The sequence below is a fragment of the Lathyrus oleraceus genome, chromosome 2, assembly GCF_024323335.1.
Source record: "Lathyrus oleraceus cultivar Zhongwan6 chromosome 2, CAAS_Psat_ZW6_1.0, whole genome shotgun sequence".
In the NCBI taxonomy this organism is placed as follows: domain Eukaryota; kingdom Viridiplantae; phylum Streptophyta; class Magnoliopsida; order Fabales; family Fabaceae; genus Lathyrus; species Lathyrus oleraceus.
The window spans coordinates 3,939,125-3,956,887 of NC_066580.1; the positions used below are offsets into that span (position 1 = coordinate 3,939,125).

The 17,763-nt window shown below is 41.8% G+C and overlaps 1 non-coding gene across 1 annotated transcript; it reads right to left on the reverse strand.

Annotated features, from left to right (window-relative positions):
- Window positions 1-16,060: 16,060 nt before the first annotated feature.
- LOC127124716 (small nucleolar RNA R71) lies at window positions 16,061-16,166 on the reverse strand. Its single transcript, XR_007804178.1, has one exon. It is a non-coding gene; the product is annotated as a small nucleolar RNA R71 (small nucleolar RNA).
- Between the last annotated feature and the right edge of the window lie 1,597 nt (window positions 16,167-17,763).

A 17,763-nucleotide genomic window follows, 5' to 3' on the forward strand; every position in this document is an offset into this window, starting at 1 on the left:
GTATGCAAACCACAAGCAATGCCAAGCAAGTTCAAATGAACTCAAAGCAACTTAGGTACCTTTGGAAACATCTAAACCAATCAGTTCAACTGTACAGACAAACAATCAACAGTTAATAACAAGCAGACAGACAAAGCATCATCAGACAACAATGAGCAAGCCACAAGCACAAGTGAATTGTTCTCAAAGCCTACAAAACACACAAAGGTTAGCACATGACAACAATTGACCAAGCTTAAATGAAGGAGCCACTCCAATCATGGAAATGTACACTTGAACCTGAAATTCACAACCCAAATGGTAAGTCCAAACCACTAGGTCAAAGCCTAGGGTCAAAAGAGGATCAAAAAGTAAAAACAGGGACTGAAATTTAACACAAAGCAACTTCAAACACATATTGACATATCCTAAAAAGGCTCACATCAAAATCATTAATCAAATGCATTTCATGATCAAGTGAAGTCAAAGTCAATTTCAAAATTCATATGTAATCAACATGAATGAAAATTCTCAATCAAAACAGAAATGATTCAAATAAATCTGGAAAAGTTCATGAGCAATCAAGACATCCATAACATCCATCACACAAAAAATCAGAAGCATTGGAGATCATTTGGCATGGCAATCACATTGTACAAGTCAGACAACCAAATGTGTGACACAAATTGTCACACCAAGTTAGCACAAGCATAAAACAGAAATGGAGCATGGGAAAAATGTCAAACGAAAGCCAAAATGTCCATCAATATGTCTAGAATCAACATGCAAAATTTCAGGTTCATTGGATAAGAAACAAGCATTTTATGACAAGATAAGCAAGGAAAGGTCAAATATGCATATGTTTTCAAACATCCTAGGGAAAATTAATTTTCCATCAATGCACAACTTTCCAATTCATGCTCATAAAAAACTAGACAGAATAAGGAGCATTTTGCAAAAAATTGGGATGAAATTGGATCAATTTTCAATTTGATATGATTTTTCTAAGTTTGGGAAAAAAATGAAGTTCAAAAATGGACCAAGGCATGAAAATGGGAGGGAAAAGGTGAAAATCATGAAGCATTTGAAAAAATGCGCTCGCTCAGTATCAAACCCTTGCCAGATTCAAATTTGCGCGCCCAACCTAAAACGACATCGTCTCAACTAAAGCCCTAGCGCTGGTAACACGTTCCCAGAATTTCGTAGCAAATGTGAAGATTTCGTAGCTAATGGAAGAACATTCGTAGCAAAACCATAGCAAGTTCTGGAAAACGCATGATCTTCATAGGTTGAAGATGAAGATTGCATGATGTTCATAAGCAAATTCCAGAAAATCCAAAATGTTCCAGAAATCAAAAATAATTACATCAACCTACTCCTCGTTTCATGCACATCAAAGATCCATAACCAAATCATGCAAAAACATCATAACAAGTTCAGATCGAAGGAAATGAGATTTGACATCAAACTTTCAATCAAGCATAACTTCATGAATATTGCGCCATTTCACTCAAATTTTATACCAGAATGATCACCAATGAAAGATCTACACAAATATCATGATGAATTGCAAAATAAGTGAACTCGAAACCTGACCTCTTTGAAGAACAGAATCTGGAATCGTGCTCTACAAAGCTCAGCAATGCCTCAAATCTTCTCTACAATGCTTATTGATGTGAGTGATGATGAATTGGATGCTCCAGCATGCACGAACTTAGCTCAATTTGCAATCTCCATTGAATCTTCAAGCTTTAAGTATGAGCAAAATATGGCACGAATCCTCTTAAATCCACGTTCAAACTTGCTCAAGAATGCTCCATGATCATGATTCCATCAATAGAAAATGCTTTTGTGTGAAGAATTGCAAAATATTTTTGAGAGAAAAATTTGGATGATTTTTGAATCTAGATCTGAAAATGGATGTTCATCGTGAAAGCAGTTAAGATTATCCTTATATATCCCATGCTAATCATTCTGAAAACCAGTTTAAGCCAAAGCTAATCAAGATTAACAACTTATAAGGTGTATGAGAATATTGGTATTTGCACCTCATGCCTTTCATGCATGCATGAATAGTGTACAATACTGATCCAAAATCACTTAAACAAGGCCCATGCAAGCTTTTGACTTGATATTTTATGCATATGATCAACCAAAATGATTTTAGAAATTTTTCTTCCAAAAACTTCATGAGTGAGCACATGATCATGCAAAGGAAACTTATGCCATGTAATGAGATGTTTGGAAAGTACATGTTATGATGAACAAAATGCAAAAAGAACCACCCAAATTGGAGCCTTGGTTCAAAAGTTATGCCCATTTGAATTTTCAAGCACCCTTTGCCATGATTGGATCATATCTCCTCAACCACACACTAGAAATTCATGATCTTGGACTTTTTGGAAATGGGAGAGAAAGACCTTCAACTTTCATGTTGGACAAAATTTCATTTGAAGCTTTCTTTAGATGTAAAATTGAGTTGAAGTTGGTTCAAAACCTTTCCATTTTTGGAAAGTTCAAATTATGGGTCACTTGCTATTTTGGGAAATTCTTGACCTGACTTCAAATTCTTCAATGTGAGTGTTTGAGATGTCAAATGAGACTTGTTTGAACATGAATGAAGCATCTATAATCACTTCCCACCTCCAAATCCACAGTTGACTTTGCAGTTGACTTCTGTTGACTTTTATGGGCCTCAGATGAATTGCACATGCACTGATGAGTTCTGAGCCTTCAACACTTGGCCAAATTGCTTCAAAATGATCCTTGGGTAATGGAAGCTCATTGGAACCACCCTAGGGCTTTCATCTCATGGAAAATGCTCTTGTTGCCTTGCACAGTTGAATCTCCTGACCAGACTTGACTGATGAGATGTAATGGACTATGCAATGTGAATGCAATGTTAATGACCTAAAAATGAAATGTATATACAAATGGGGGGGGTGCAAATTTGAGGTGCTACAGCTGCCCCTATTCAATCAACTGGGAACCTAAACGGATGAGAGCAACGGCTGTCAGACCTTCAAGTTACACAGGGATTGAATACCAAAGAACCGTAGAAATTTGCACTCTGTGGGGATCCAAGAACAGACTGTCCACCAAGGACAACTTCCATTGGGATCTGATATTTATCACTGGACCAGACAAGACGTCTACCAACGAATCCACTAGGGATTTTGATTTTTTTCAGAAAAAGGAACTACAATCATACATCAACAGGTGATGAATAGGAGAAAGAGGTACAACCAGACGTCAACGGACGAATGGGAAAAACTCAACGTTTATCGATACCAACGGAGAGGTGACTAGACATTAACGAATGACTGGGAGAAAGGATACAACCATACGTCAACGGACGAATGGGAAAAACTCGACGTTTATCGACACCAACGGAGAGGTGACCAGACATTAACGAATGACTGGGAGAAAGGATACAACCATACGTCAATGGACGAATGGGAAAAACTCGACGTTTATCGACACCAACGGAGAAGTGACCAGACATTAACGAATGACTGGGAGAAAGGATACAACCATACGTCAACGGACGAATGGGAAAAACTCAATGTTTATCGATACCAACGGAGAGGTGACCAGACATTAACGAATGACTGGGAGAAAGGATACAACCATACGTCAACGGACGAATGGGAAAAACTCAACGTTTATCGATACCAATGGAGAGGTGACCAGACATCAACGGATGAACTGGGAAGACTCAACCAGACATCAAGGGACGAACGGGAGAAGCTCGACGTTTATCGACATCAACGGAGAGGTGACCAGACATCAACGGATGAACTGGGAAGGGATACAATGTTTACTGACATCGAAAGATGATGCGTACAGAAGTGAAGCAAGACCAGACATTTACCGATGACTGGGAGAAAGACTCGATGTTTACCAACATCGAAAGATGATGTTTACCGACACCAAAAAAAAGACGACCAGACATTTACCGATGACCGGAGTGAGACTCGATGTTTACCGACACCGAAACAATGGTGCGTACCGACACCAAAGAAAGGACGATCAAACATTTACCGATGACTAGAGTGCGACTCGATGTTTACCGACACCGAAACAATGGTGCGTACTGACACCAAAGAAAGAACACACACGGGTGCTGACATGACACTTACCGGTATCACAGGGATGACATCTACATATGTCAAGGCAAGGCTAAACACTTGCTGGGGATCTCATCGGGGAGCTCACTGGGGATAATCAACCTTGAATGCTGTATGTCAAGAGCAACTGTAGCAAATATGTCGTGCAGATGTTGAACAATGATCCGCCTCTGCTGGGGATATGGTCTAATCAGGTTTAACACATGAATGCATATGTTTGAATTTTTCTATGGCGTAATGCTCCATATTGAATGGAAATGCTACGCGATTTGAGGATGCAATGTTTACTACATGCAAGATGCAAATGATGAAAACTCCCGCTGAGGAGCAAACGGATTGCTATGATGAGCACACAAATCTGATTAAATTCTCCGACTCGGTGGGGAGATGCACTGCTGGGGGTGCTTTACTGATCTGATACTCTGGAGACGACAGAGGAAACCAAGTCAACTCCGGGGAGACTCTGTCTGAGGAACACGCCAACTTCTCAACCGTGCTGGCGAATAACATTGCTGCTGGAGAAAGGATAAATCCCACCGGGGACGACTTCCACTGAATCCAATCCACTGAGGGACTCCGCTGGGGGAAACAACTAATGCTTACCTCTACTGGGGATAACTGCTAATCCTTGAGCAGGATAAACTCTACTGGGGATAATCTTCACCAAGCATGATCCGCTTGGGGACTTCACTAGGGGAAAACCATCAACACAAACCTCCACTGAGACAACTACCCTCTTCAAAATTGCTGGGGAGAACATTCACAACCCTGCTGGGGAAAGGCATTCACGACCATGCTGAGGAAGGCAGTACTTCATACCCAGACTTCTGAGGAACAGACTACTCACTGATACTTCCGTTAGGGATACAACCTTCAGACTCAGTGGGGAAAGTGGGGACCAACAGTCTTCTGACTAGCTGGGGACAGACCAACTCTCGGGCCTGTTGTGGAACTAACAATCCTTAGACCTGCTGGGGATAGAATAGCCTTTGAACCTGCTACCCGACTGCTGGGGAATAACAGTTCTAACAGCTTTCAGACTTGCTCGGGGAAACGACCACTCTCAAGCCTGCTGGGGAAACATCCTCAACCCTTAGGAACAATCTACCCACCGACACTTCCACTGGGGATATGGCAACCTTCAGGCTCGCTGAGGAGACACCGATCTCGAATCTGCTATGGAGATAACACTCCCAAATCCACTTGGGAGATACGGCCTATTTGACATGGAACGCCCTTCGATTCGACGAACACTGGCATTTACCATCCAACCATAGTGTCAACTTCCCACTTTTTAGGACTCCCAGACTCGTCCGGTCTTTTCTGATCCATCACCCAGTATTCTCGTCTTTTCTTTGCTTTGAGACAATTGATCTCCTCATATCTGGGCTAACTCTTTAATCTTCAGACTTTGAAGAGTCTTCTTGATTACCCTATAGGATCGTCGTCGCAATTCTTTCATCTCTTCACCGTTCTTCTATCCCTTGCCCCTGATTGGACTCTACAGGGATCTCCTGTCAAAATGTTACCCGTCACAACCTGCAAGTGAATGAAGATATCTAACAGCACATGCACAAGAGATCGTTAGATAAAAGCGTGCCCCAGGCGTGCCAACATTTCAACACCTAGGTCACTCAAACTTCCGAATAAGATTTCCAGATTTCAATCTTATAAGCATGCACCGGAAGGGACCTCTATGTTTCAAAATGCAAATACTCTTATAAAAAACAAACGGATGTTTTCGCAATCAAAGCGGTCATGAAAACAAAAAACAAAATTATTTGACTGAACATGCATTTTATTAACTAAAAGAGGTGTGGCTCGTAACAGAGCCGCACACCGGAAGCAATCCTTGGAAAGAGGTGATCGCGCACGAAAGGAAAAATCTATCCTAATGGCAATGTGAACACCGTGATCTCATCGGGTTCCAACTCGGTTACACCTCATATGTCCTCAAGACTTTCCGCACTTTCTGTCTTCTGAATAAGACGCTTCCGATCGATCTCTGTCGGGGATTATCCATGATGTCTTAACCAAAGTACCAACGATTATGCTGGACGCAGTTGTTCGTTTCAATCCCTCTTTTTCCTGGACCGCCCTTTCGGGTTTTCAGTCCACCGGGATACCCTTTTTTGCCCAAGTCGCCCTTGTGGGGTTTTCGACTTGCCGGGTGTACATATTTTTCATTCTTTTTATCCCTAACTTTTGCCCGAACCTTTTCTCTTTTTTCTTGGTTCGCCGGGATGCCCCTTTTTGCCTGGACTATTTTGTTCTTTTCGTCCAGCGGGTCAATTTTTAACGAAGTATTTTTTAACTGCGTCCGCATTCCCAAAGGATGGAAAATCTTCGTCATCCGTGGTCGTCAACAACAAGGCTCTTCCAAAGAACGCCTTCTTGACCACGAATGGGATCCATAATTTTGTGTCCACTTGCCCCTACGATCGTTGAGGAGGAAGGATCCTTTTCAATACCAGCTCTCCCATGTGGTACGCACGAGGTCGCACTTTTCGGTCAACAACACGCTTCATTCACTGGGTACAACTGCTCATGACAAATAACCGCCAACCCCCATTTCCTCAGTCAGGCTCAACTCGTCATACCGAGTCCTTATCCACTCAGCCTTCTCTAATTTCCCATCTATCAGGACTCTCCACAATGGGATATAGACTTCAGTAGGTAATACCACTTCTATCCCATACACGAGCGAGCGCGGCGTTGCCCCAGTAGACGTACGCACCGAAGATCTATACCCAGGATACAAGCTTCGTACTCAGCCACCATTGTCGGTGCATTCAAATGTTATCCGGGAAACAAAAGGAATGTGGGATCTTTTCGGCATAACCAAAACGGCACTAACTCATCCACATTAACCTCCCCCCATCAGACATCAGAATCCGTTCGGATTCAGGGTCAGGCCCCTCCTCCGGGATCGGTTCCTCACAATCTTTCGATTTGAGCACCTCGAGATGTCCTCATCAGGGAACTCAAACTTCCTTGGTTGATAATCCTTAATGGGTTGCGGGGTGATGTAATCGGATAATACACTCCCCTCGATTGCTTTCTGAGAGGTATACTGAATATCGTATTCAGTCAACATCATTTGCCCTCTCACCACCCGTCCGGTCGATGCTAGCTTCTCAAACACATACTTGATCGGATCCATCTTGGAAATCCACAAAGTGGTATGAACCAGCATATACTGTCTCAGTCGGCGAGCAGCCTATGCCAAAGTACAACAAGTTTTCTCGAGCAGTGAATGTATTGTTTCACAGACGGTAAACTCTTTGCTAAGGTAAATTGCATGCTCTTTTCGACCAGACTCGTTATGCCGACACAATACGCACCTCATAGACACCTCAAGGGCTGTCAAGTACCAGATTAACAGTTGTTCCTGCAACTTATTCTTTTATCTTTCAATGCCCCTTGGCAATCATTATCCACCTGACCGTTTGCTCCCTTTTTTCTTGAATGGGTTCCCACGTGGCTATCAGATGAGATATGAACCGTGAAATGCAATTCAATCTATCTAAGAAACCACAAACCTTCTTTTGTTTTTGGTTCAGGCATTTCTTGTATCGCTTTCCTTTTCTTCTTCTTTTTTTTTTAGCAGGATCAACCTCGATTCCTCTTATCCGCTCACAACGAGCCTCAGCATTTTACCGGACAGCACTCCACAAGTGCATTGATTCGGACTCAACCTCAGTCTGAGTTGTCTCGATCCGGTCAAACAACTTGCCCCGGTCTACCGGATGCCCTTTTTCTGTTCGGGACTTTGCTATCATGTCATCAACATAGCATTTGATTCCACGATGAATCATATCATGAAACAAAGTCACCATGGCTCTTTGATACATGGCATCGGCGCTCTGCTTCACTAGAGGACAGTCTTCTCTCAATGGTAGCTTGTGCACAACGACATCGGTATCCGACCCTGGCATATCCTGATACGACCAGGCGAAGGTATCGACATGCTCTTTTAACAGTGCTACCATTCTGCTCTTTATATTAGCCCCTGAAGCGGCCCCCAACTTTCACTTCCTTTCTGACCTCGGCGGTGCCTGGAATAATAATCTTGAATCACTCCTCGTGCGGTTGAATCACCTTCTCCTCTTGTTTCAACAACCTGGCTAATTCCAGCAGATCACAATCTTCTTCGCCTTCTTCTTCGGCATGATAGATCGGATTGTCGAAGTCATATAGAGGTGTAACCGAATTGTTATCAATGAGACCAGGAGGATAGTCTCTTTTGAGGTCGGAACAAGACAAATCAAAAGGAAAGAAAAATGAAAATAAACATTGCTATTTTTATTTTTTAAACTGCAAAAATAAATGAAAGACAGGGAACACCGCTTTTAATCACAAAAACATCCATTTATTAATGATGCAAAATGTTACACAATGAAACACATGAGATGGCCCTTACAATGGACCATTACGTTTTGGGCAAAACGTATGGCTTTCATGCAAACAGAATTGAAAAATAGAAATACTACTCTTCATGATGAGTGACAGTGATGATCTTTGAGGCCTTCCAGTTCCCTGGTACGCACGATTTTATCCACGAGTCAAGCTCGCAATCACTATCAATCTCTTCATCCACTGTACAGGCGTGACCTGGATCCAGCATTCCGGCACTGACGAATGTGAACGATGGACGACGTCCTCTGTTTTGTCTAGATGACTCTTGATCTGGCTGATAGCCAACCTCGAACATATCTACTTTCACCACAATGTCTATGATCTTTCCCCAGCCCAGGGCTTCTCCGTTCTTCACCACTTCCATGGCCTATCTGTAAGAAGAAATGGACAGCTTCTTCTCTTTCTCAGCTAGAATGGCATCCTCTACCTTGACGGTTTCAACTGCCTGACTTGGTGTTTCAAATTTTTCATCGTCCATTTCTACTTCCATCATTCTCTGGATCGTTTCCCCCCTCATTACACACCCATTTGTGGCGACGGTCGCACAACAGTTATCAACACTAGGGAATGCTCCACTCTTCATCAGATGTTTTGGGACCACAGACACTGAAGTTTTTAACTAATCCCCCTCAGGCACCTCTATTCCTCTCTTGTCCTTTGACATCACCTTCACCCCCACGGGACCTGGCACGGGGTTAGCACTAACATTCAGTGTCGGTGCCAAACTGATGGCCTTAGAATCCACCATATCTTGGACAACATGCTTAAAAGCTCTACAACCCTCAATGTTATGTCCTGGTGCCCCATAATGGAACTCGCACCTGGCATTCTCATCATAGTTTGCAGGCCTCCGATGCAGTTCTACAGGAACCAATATCCTCGGCCGAACTAACCCAAGATCCCTCAACCTCTTGAACAGAAGGGTATAAGTCACGAGTGGCTTATCAAACTAACGATCCGTCGTCTCCATCTTCACTTGGCCCTTAGCTTTCTGTGCTTTCTGTCGAGGTGGCGGTTGTTGCTGTTGTACAGATGGATTACCAGCAGGAGTGGTTACAGCGGCAGCATAAGGGTGGTAACGATCCTTACCGCGTTCTTTCTTGGCCTGCACACCACCTGATTCAACCTCCTTCTTAAGCTGACCATTGCCAGAGGGCTTCTTTACTATGGATGACGGAGCCTTTCCCTGAACTTTCTCCTTTATCATCCAGCTTTCGATCCTTTCCACCCTCTCAGCAATCGCTTTCTGCCCCAAGGCGAGCCCTTGCACGACTTTGAACAACTCTCTCATCATCTCTTTCAATTCGAGAATGTCGGCGTTGGGTGGATCCATCAGTCTGAGATATCTGAACGAAATAGCTATGCGCACCGGTTAGATACTGACACCTACAAAACAGCAAACAGGTTAATATGACTCACACATGCAATGTCTATCCGTATGAGGAATATTCTATCCTTCGATTCTAGCTTCATTGAGACAGATAATATTTCATCAACAACATTCTGACATCCGGATGTCTCTCGACCAGAATCTCGATCGAAAATGGACCCTGAGTATGGATAGACATGGGTTAAATACAGATGAATGCGAAATGGGAATGATGCAAATGCATGCAGGCAGGTCATTGTGCCATCTTCCAAGTCATCTGAGGATCAGCTGTACTGGGCCGGTCTCCGAACTGATCACAATCATCTGAGGGCCCGAGTAACCATAAATCCAACTTGGGAAGTTCCGAAATAAACGGAACCTGGGGATATATCACTATTATCACAGGAAATCTACTGAACGAATGACAACCAGATCCTTTGAACAAGTATCCTCAAATTCAACCCGGGGATCCGAAATAAACGGAACCCGCTGATAGATGTCACGGACAGAACTCCGGCGTGTCAGAAGTAAGTACCCATAAGTTCATCTGAACCATAGTCACCCTCTGTACCTGCAAATGATTCAATCCCTCCCCACTCACGGGTGTCATATGGGCCAGGGTAAGGTCAAGAGAAACGCAGGACAAACAACCCTTTCAAGAATATCATCCTGTACACACCAGATGTATGTACCGATAATACCCCATCAGGATCTGAACTGTTCGTGATATCACGTTCCGCTAAGTGGCGCAATACCACCCGCTTCCCATGAATCACTATATTCCTAGGTGTCCTAAAGTTTACTCATGGCCTGGGTATTAGGCCTTTTACCTCTTGTAACTCCCACCCCACAGAGAGATAAACACACAGCCAGCACATATGAAAATATGATGCATGCAAACATAAATGCAAACATAAACAAATAAATGCAATAAATGAAACAGTAAAAGCAACCAAACCCTATCCTAAAGAGCGCTAGGAGTGACTCGCTTAGGGAAGATGGACCAGCAAGAGGTCAACTTCTCTCTTTCCCCAGCAGAGTCGCCAGCTGTCGCATTACGCAAAAAACCGGCGGGAAAACGAAACAACAGAGCCGCCACCGTGCGTTATTTATCCCAAAAGAGGGAAAGGAAACACTCGAAGTAAACTTGGAAAGGACATGGTCTCGCGACCAGAGATCGATAGGATCGGGAGTCGGTTATGCGAAGGGAAGGTATTAGCACCCCTACGCATCCGTCGTACTCGACGAGATCCACGCTCAAAAAGAATAGAAGAAAGGTTGCTAAAGAAACTGCTCAAACACTACACACACACTGGAAGGAGACACAGAAAGACAAAAGAAACGGGACTCGGTAGGATATCGCATCCTGGGCCTACGTAGTCTGTCATACACAGACATCAGAGTCGACGTAGTTCGGGAACAGGGGAAACGTGCTCGCTAGGATGTCGCATCCTATGCATACGTATCTTCTCTGACCGGAGAAGAATCAGAGCACTCGTAGCTCGGCTAACGCACGCCAAACAAAACCCACACAGGAAACCGTCTACCAATCGCTGGACTTACGTCAGACTCCACACAAACAGGCAAACATGGAAACCGAATGCCAATCGCTGGACTTACATCAGACTCTGAACCAACAAACACACACAGGAAACCAACTGCCAATCGCTGGACTTACGTCAGACTCCAACAAGCAAACAAGACACAGGAAACCAACTGCCAATCGCTGGACTTACGTCAGACTCCAAACACACACAAAGGGGTTGCAAAAGAAAAAGGGCGCCCGGAGAGATAAGCTCATCTCCTGCCTACGTACCTCATCTGGTATGAGGATCAGGGCGACGTAGTTCCCCTACGCAGGGAAAGAACTTCTATCCTAACCAGAGACTGGGAAATGACGAACTAGAAGGGAGCCTGACTCGAGCCTAATAGTCATCATGTAATCCACAATGGTCCTAGGTTGAGGTTTCTATCCTAACTTGCACAGGAAGCAAGCTATCCTAAACAGCACAATCAAACAAACAAGCACAGTAAAGCAATCACACACACTATATGCAAGCAATTGGGCTCATACAAGGCTAGGCTGCAGAAACAAGCCAACTGGAATGGGGTGGTTTTAGCTCTTAACCCTAACATTGAGAGTTAGGGTGAAGCAGATGAAATGAAGATGAGGGGTGTGCCTCATAGCTCTTATCCCTGGCCTGGGAGAGCTTGACTCAAAATAGAAAGTGTGGGAGTTCAGAATGTAGGAACTCTTCTCCACAGATGACTGACACTACAAGAGTTTGGGTTTTTATTCACAATGCATCAACACATGGTGTGAGCAAGAGGAATGACACACTGAGTAGCAGGGGATGGATTACACATCCCTTTTATCTGCCAATTGCCTCCTAAGAGGTCTTTACCTGCTTGGCACAAAATTAAACATTCACAAACATTGCCTCTTAAGGAGGGCTTCAGACAGGTGCCTACCAATAACAGTAGGTCTTCCAGACTACATGAAGTCAAGAGATCATACCTCAGTGGTATGCAAACCACAAGCAATGCCAAGCAAGTTCAAATGAACTCAAAGCAACTTAGGTACCTGTGGAAACATCTAAACCAATCAGTTCAACTGTACAGACAAATAATCAACAATTAATAACAAGCAGACAGACAAAGCATCATCAGACAACAATGAGCAAGCCACAAGCACAAGTGAATTGTTCTCAAAGCCTACAAAACACACAAAGGTTAGCACATGACAACAATTGACCAAGCTTAAATGAAGGAGCCACTCCAATCATGGAAATGTACACTTGAACCTGAAATTCACAACCCAAATGGTAAGTCCAAACCACTAGGTCAAAGCCTAGGGTCAAAAGAGGATCAAAAAGTAAAAACAGGGACTGAAATTTAACACAAAGCAACTTCAAACACATATTGACATATCCTAAAAAGGCTCACATCAAAATCATTAATCAAATGCATTTCATGATCAAGTGAAGTCAAAGTCAATTTCAAAATTCATATGTAATCAACATGAATGAAAATTCTCAATCAAAACAGAAATGATTCAAATAAATCTGGAAAAGTTCATGAGCAATCAAGACATCCATAACATCCATCACACAAAAAATCAGAAGCATTGGAGATAATTTGGCATGGCAATCACATTGTACAAGTCAGACAACCAAATGTGTGACACAAATTGTCACACCAAGTTAGCACAAGCATAAAACAGAAATGGAGCATGGGAAAAATGTCAAACCAAAGCCAAAATTTCCATCAATATGTCTAGAATCAACATGCAAAATTTCAGGTTCATTGGATAAGAAACAAGCATTTTATGACAAGATAAGCAAGGAAAGGTCAAATATGCATATGTGTTCAAACATCCTAGGGAAAATTAATTTTCCAGCAATGCACAACTTTCCAATTCATGCTCATAAAAAACTAGACAGAATAAGAAGCATTTTGCAAAAAATTGGGATGAAATTGGATCAATTTTCAATTTGATATGATTTTTCTAAGTTTGGGAAAAAAATGAAGTTCAAAAATGGACCAAGGCATGAAAATGGGAGGGAAAAGGTGAAAATCATGAAGCATTTGAAAAAATGCGCTCGCTCAGTATCGAACCCTTGCGAGATTCAAATTTGCGCGCCCAACCTAAAACGACATCGTCTCAACTAAAGCCCTAGCGCTGGTAACACGTTCCCAGAATTTCGTAGCAAATGTGAAGATTTCGTAGCTAATGGAAGAACATTCGTAGCAAAACCATAGCAAGTTCTGGAAAACGCATGATCTTCATAGGTTGAAGATGAAGATTGCATGATGTTCATAAGCAAATTCCAGAAAATCCAAAACGTTCCAGAAATCAAAAATAATTACATCAATCTACTCCTCGTTTCATGCACATCAAAGATCCATAACCAAATCATGCAAAAACATCATAACAAGTTCAGATCGAAGGAAATAAGATTTGACATCAAACTTTCAATCAAGCATAACTTCATGAATATTGCGCCATTTCACTCAAATTTTATACCAGAATGATCACCAATGAAAGATCTACACAAATATCATGATGAATTGCAAAATAAGTGAACTCGAAACCTGGCCTCTTTGAAGAACAGAATCTGGAATCGTGCTCTACAAAGCTCAGCAATGCCTCAAATCTTCTCTACAATGCTTATTGATGTGAGTGATGATGAATTGGATGCTCCAGCATGCACGAACTTAGCTCAATTTGCAATCTCCATTGAATCTTCAAGCTTCAAGTATGAGCAAAATATGGCACGAATCCTCTTAAATCCACGTTCAAACTTGCTCAAGAATGCTCTATGATCATGATTCCATCAATAGAAAATGCTTTTGTGTGAAGAATTGCAAAATATTTGAGAGAAAAATTTGGATGATATTTGAATCTAGATCTGAAAATGGATGTTCATCGTGAAAGCAGTTAAGATTATCCTTATATATCCCATGCTAATCATTCTGAAAACCAGTTTAAGCCAAAGCTAATCAAGATTAACAACTTATAAGGTGTATGAGAAAATTGGTATTTGCACCTCATGCCTTTCATGCATGCGTGAACAGTGTACAATACTGATCCAAAATCACTTAAACAAGGCCCATGCAAGCTTTTGACTTGATATTTTATGCATATGATCAACCAAAATGATTTTAGAAATTTTTCTTCCAAAAACTTCATGAGTGAGCACATGATAATGCAAAGGAAACTTATGCCATGTAATGAGATGTTTGGAAAGTACATGTTATGATGAACAAAATGCAAAAAGAACCACCCAAATTGGAGCCTTGGTTCAAAAGTTATGCCCATTTGAATTTTCAAGCACCCTTTGCCATGATTGGATCATATCTCATCAACCACACACTAGAAATTCATGATCTTTGACTTTTTGGAAATGGGAGAGAAAGACCTTCAACTTTCATGTTGGACAAAATTTCATTTGAAGCTTTCTTGGTGATGTAAAATTGAGTTGAAGTTGGTTCAAAACCTTTCCATTTTTGGAAAGTTCAAATTATGGGTCACTTGCTATTTTGGGAAATTCTTGACCTGATTTCAAATTCTTCAATGTGAGTGTTTGAGATGTCAAATGAGACTTGTTTGAACATGAATGAAGCATCTCTAATCACTTCCCACCTCCAAATCCACAGTTGACTTTGCAGTTGACTTCTGTTGACTTTTATGGGCCTCAGATGAATTGCACATGCACTGATGAGTTCTGAGCCTTCAACACTTGGCCAAATTGCTTCAAAATGATCCTTGGGTAATGGAAGCTCATTGGAACCACCCTAGGGCTTTCATCTCATGGAAAATGCTCTTGTTGCCTTGCACAGTTGAATCTCCTGACCAGACTTGACTGATGAGATGTAATTGACTATACAATGTGAATGCAATGTTAATGACCTAAAAATGAAATGTATATACAAATGGGGGGTGAAAATTTGAGGTGCTACACTGTGCACTTGCAGTCACGAATCCTATAGACATACTAAGTCACGATCAATTTTTTGGTGTCGTTGTCGGGGACTAAATTAGTCGATATCGTAACTCTAGTGTTGCACAGTATAGACTAAGGCAAACAAAACTATTTCCCTTTTTTAATTTTTTGATTGTATGCCAAGTACTGGCTCTCAAAGTGAGAAACTAAAGTTATCATTCGACGAACCAAAACATTATCTAAGATTAGAATGTCGGATACGAGAATACCGTATCAAGTACAATCTTCCCGATCCTAATATCCTTATTCCCGAACAAGTTATAGAACCAAAGATGGTTGAAGGACCACAAAATCGTCCTCTCGAGTACTATGCCATCCCTTCGCAGGATGAACCACATAACAACATGGTTGCCACTATCATCGAGGCAAATAATTTTGAGCTAAAACCTTCGTTGTTTTCAGCCGTACAGCAAAACCAATTTTCTGGTAGTCCAACGGAGGACCCGAACCTACATTTGTCAGTGTTTTTGCAATACGCAGACACAGTGAAAGCAAAAGGTGTCAGCCCCGAAGCAATAAGACTACGTCTTTTCCCTTTCTCATTAAGAGATAAAGTTAGATCTTGGCTCTAGTCTTTACCGTCCAACTCTGTCACTACGTGGAACAAGTTGAAGAAAGTTTTCTTAGCACGATATATCCCACCTAGTAAGACGACTATGCCAAGAGCCCAAATAAACGGGTTTAAAAAAAAGACAACGAATCACTTTTCGAAGCATGGGAGAGATACAAGGACATGATGAGACTTTGTCCACATCACAGTCTAGAAGAGTGGTTGATCATCCATACCTTTTACAACGGTCTCTTGTACAACACAAGATTGATAATAGACGTCGCCGTGGGTGGCGCACTGATGGATAAACCCTACAATAAGGCTTATCAACTTATCAAAAGTATGGCCCAAAATCACTACCAGTGGGGAAGTGAAAGAACCTCCGTAGAGAAACCTCTAACGAAAGGCGATATGTACGAAATAAGCAGTCTTGAACATGTCAATGCTAAGGTTGATTCCCTCACTCAAAAGATAGAAAACCCGACCATAACACCCGCGACCACCATGGTTGTCGTAGCACTGAACTGCGAGATATGTGGAGTTCTTGGGCATGCTGCCCCTGAATGTCAACTTTTGACAGGAATCTCCACAAACCAAGTGAATTATGCTCAAGGAAACCTTTACTCAAACACCTATAACCCAGGTTGGAAGAACCATCCGAACTTTTCGTACAAAAACAACAATGCATTATATGCACCTAACCAAGCACCTGCTATACCACCAGGATATCATAAAGCTGTCACAAATGCTCCAAATGCTCCTAGGAAGTCAAACCTTGAAATAATGATGGAAAACTTCATAGCTACCCAATCCCAAACAAATAAGGATTTCCTAAATCAAAACATACACACTAGTGAGCAAATTAAGCAATTAGCAAACAAAGTAGACGCTTTAGCCACCCATAACAAAATGTTAGAAACACAAATTTCGCAAGTGTCACAACAGCAAGCACCTACTGCTGCCCCTACAGGTACATTTCCTGGACAGCCACAACCAAACCCTAAAGGTCATGCAAATGCTATTATACTATGAAGTGGGACAGAATTAGACGGACCAACCGATCCTAGAATTCAAAATCCAGCCATGCACCAAGACCTTGGTAAAATAACTGAGAAGGAAGACGTATTAAAGGAAAATAAAATCAAAGAGGCCATAGATAAAGAAGAACCATATGTGTCTCCACCACCGTATAAACCTCATATCCCGTATCCTCAAATATTTGTTAAGTCCAAAAGTGTAGGGCAATTCAAGAAATTTGCAGAGCTTTTGAAACAATTGAATATCACAATACCTTTTACAGAAGCTATCACTCAAATGCCCTTATACGCTAAATTTCTTAAGAAGATCTTATCTAACAAGAAGAAAATCGAGGATAACGAAACCGTTACACTTATTGCTGAGTGTAGCGCTATAATTCAAAACAATATGCCTCATAAACTGAAAGACCCAGGGAGTTTCTCCATACCCTGTGTTATCGGAAAGTTTGTCATAGACAAAGCTCTATGCAACTTAGGAGCCAATATTAGCTTAATGCCCTTGTCCATATGCGAAAGGCTTAAAATGGGAGAGTTGAGACCAACTAGGATGTCCGTACAACTTGTGGACCATTCTGTTAAATTTCCCGTAGGTATGCTAGAGAGCGTTCTAATGCGCATAGGTCAATTCTATATTCCTACTGATTTCATAATCATGGACATAAAGGAGGATTCCAATATCCCTATCATATTAGGAAGACCATTCTTAGTTACTGCCGGAGCTATTGTAGATGTAAAGAAAGGCAAGCTAACATTTGAAGTCGATGAAGAAAAA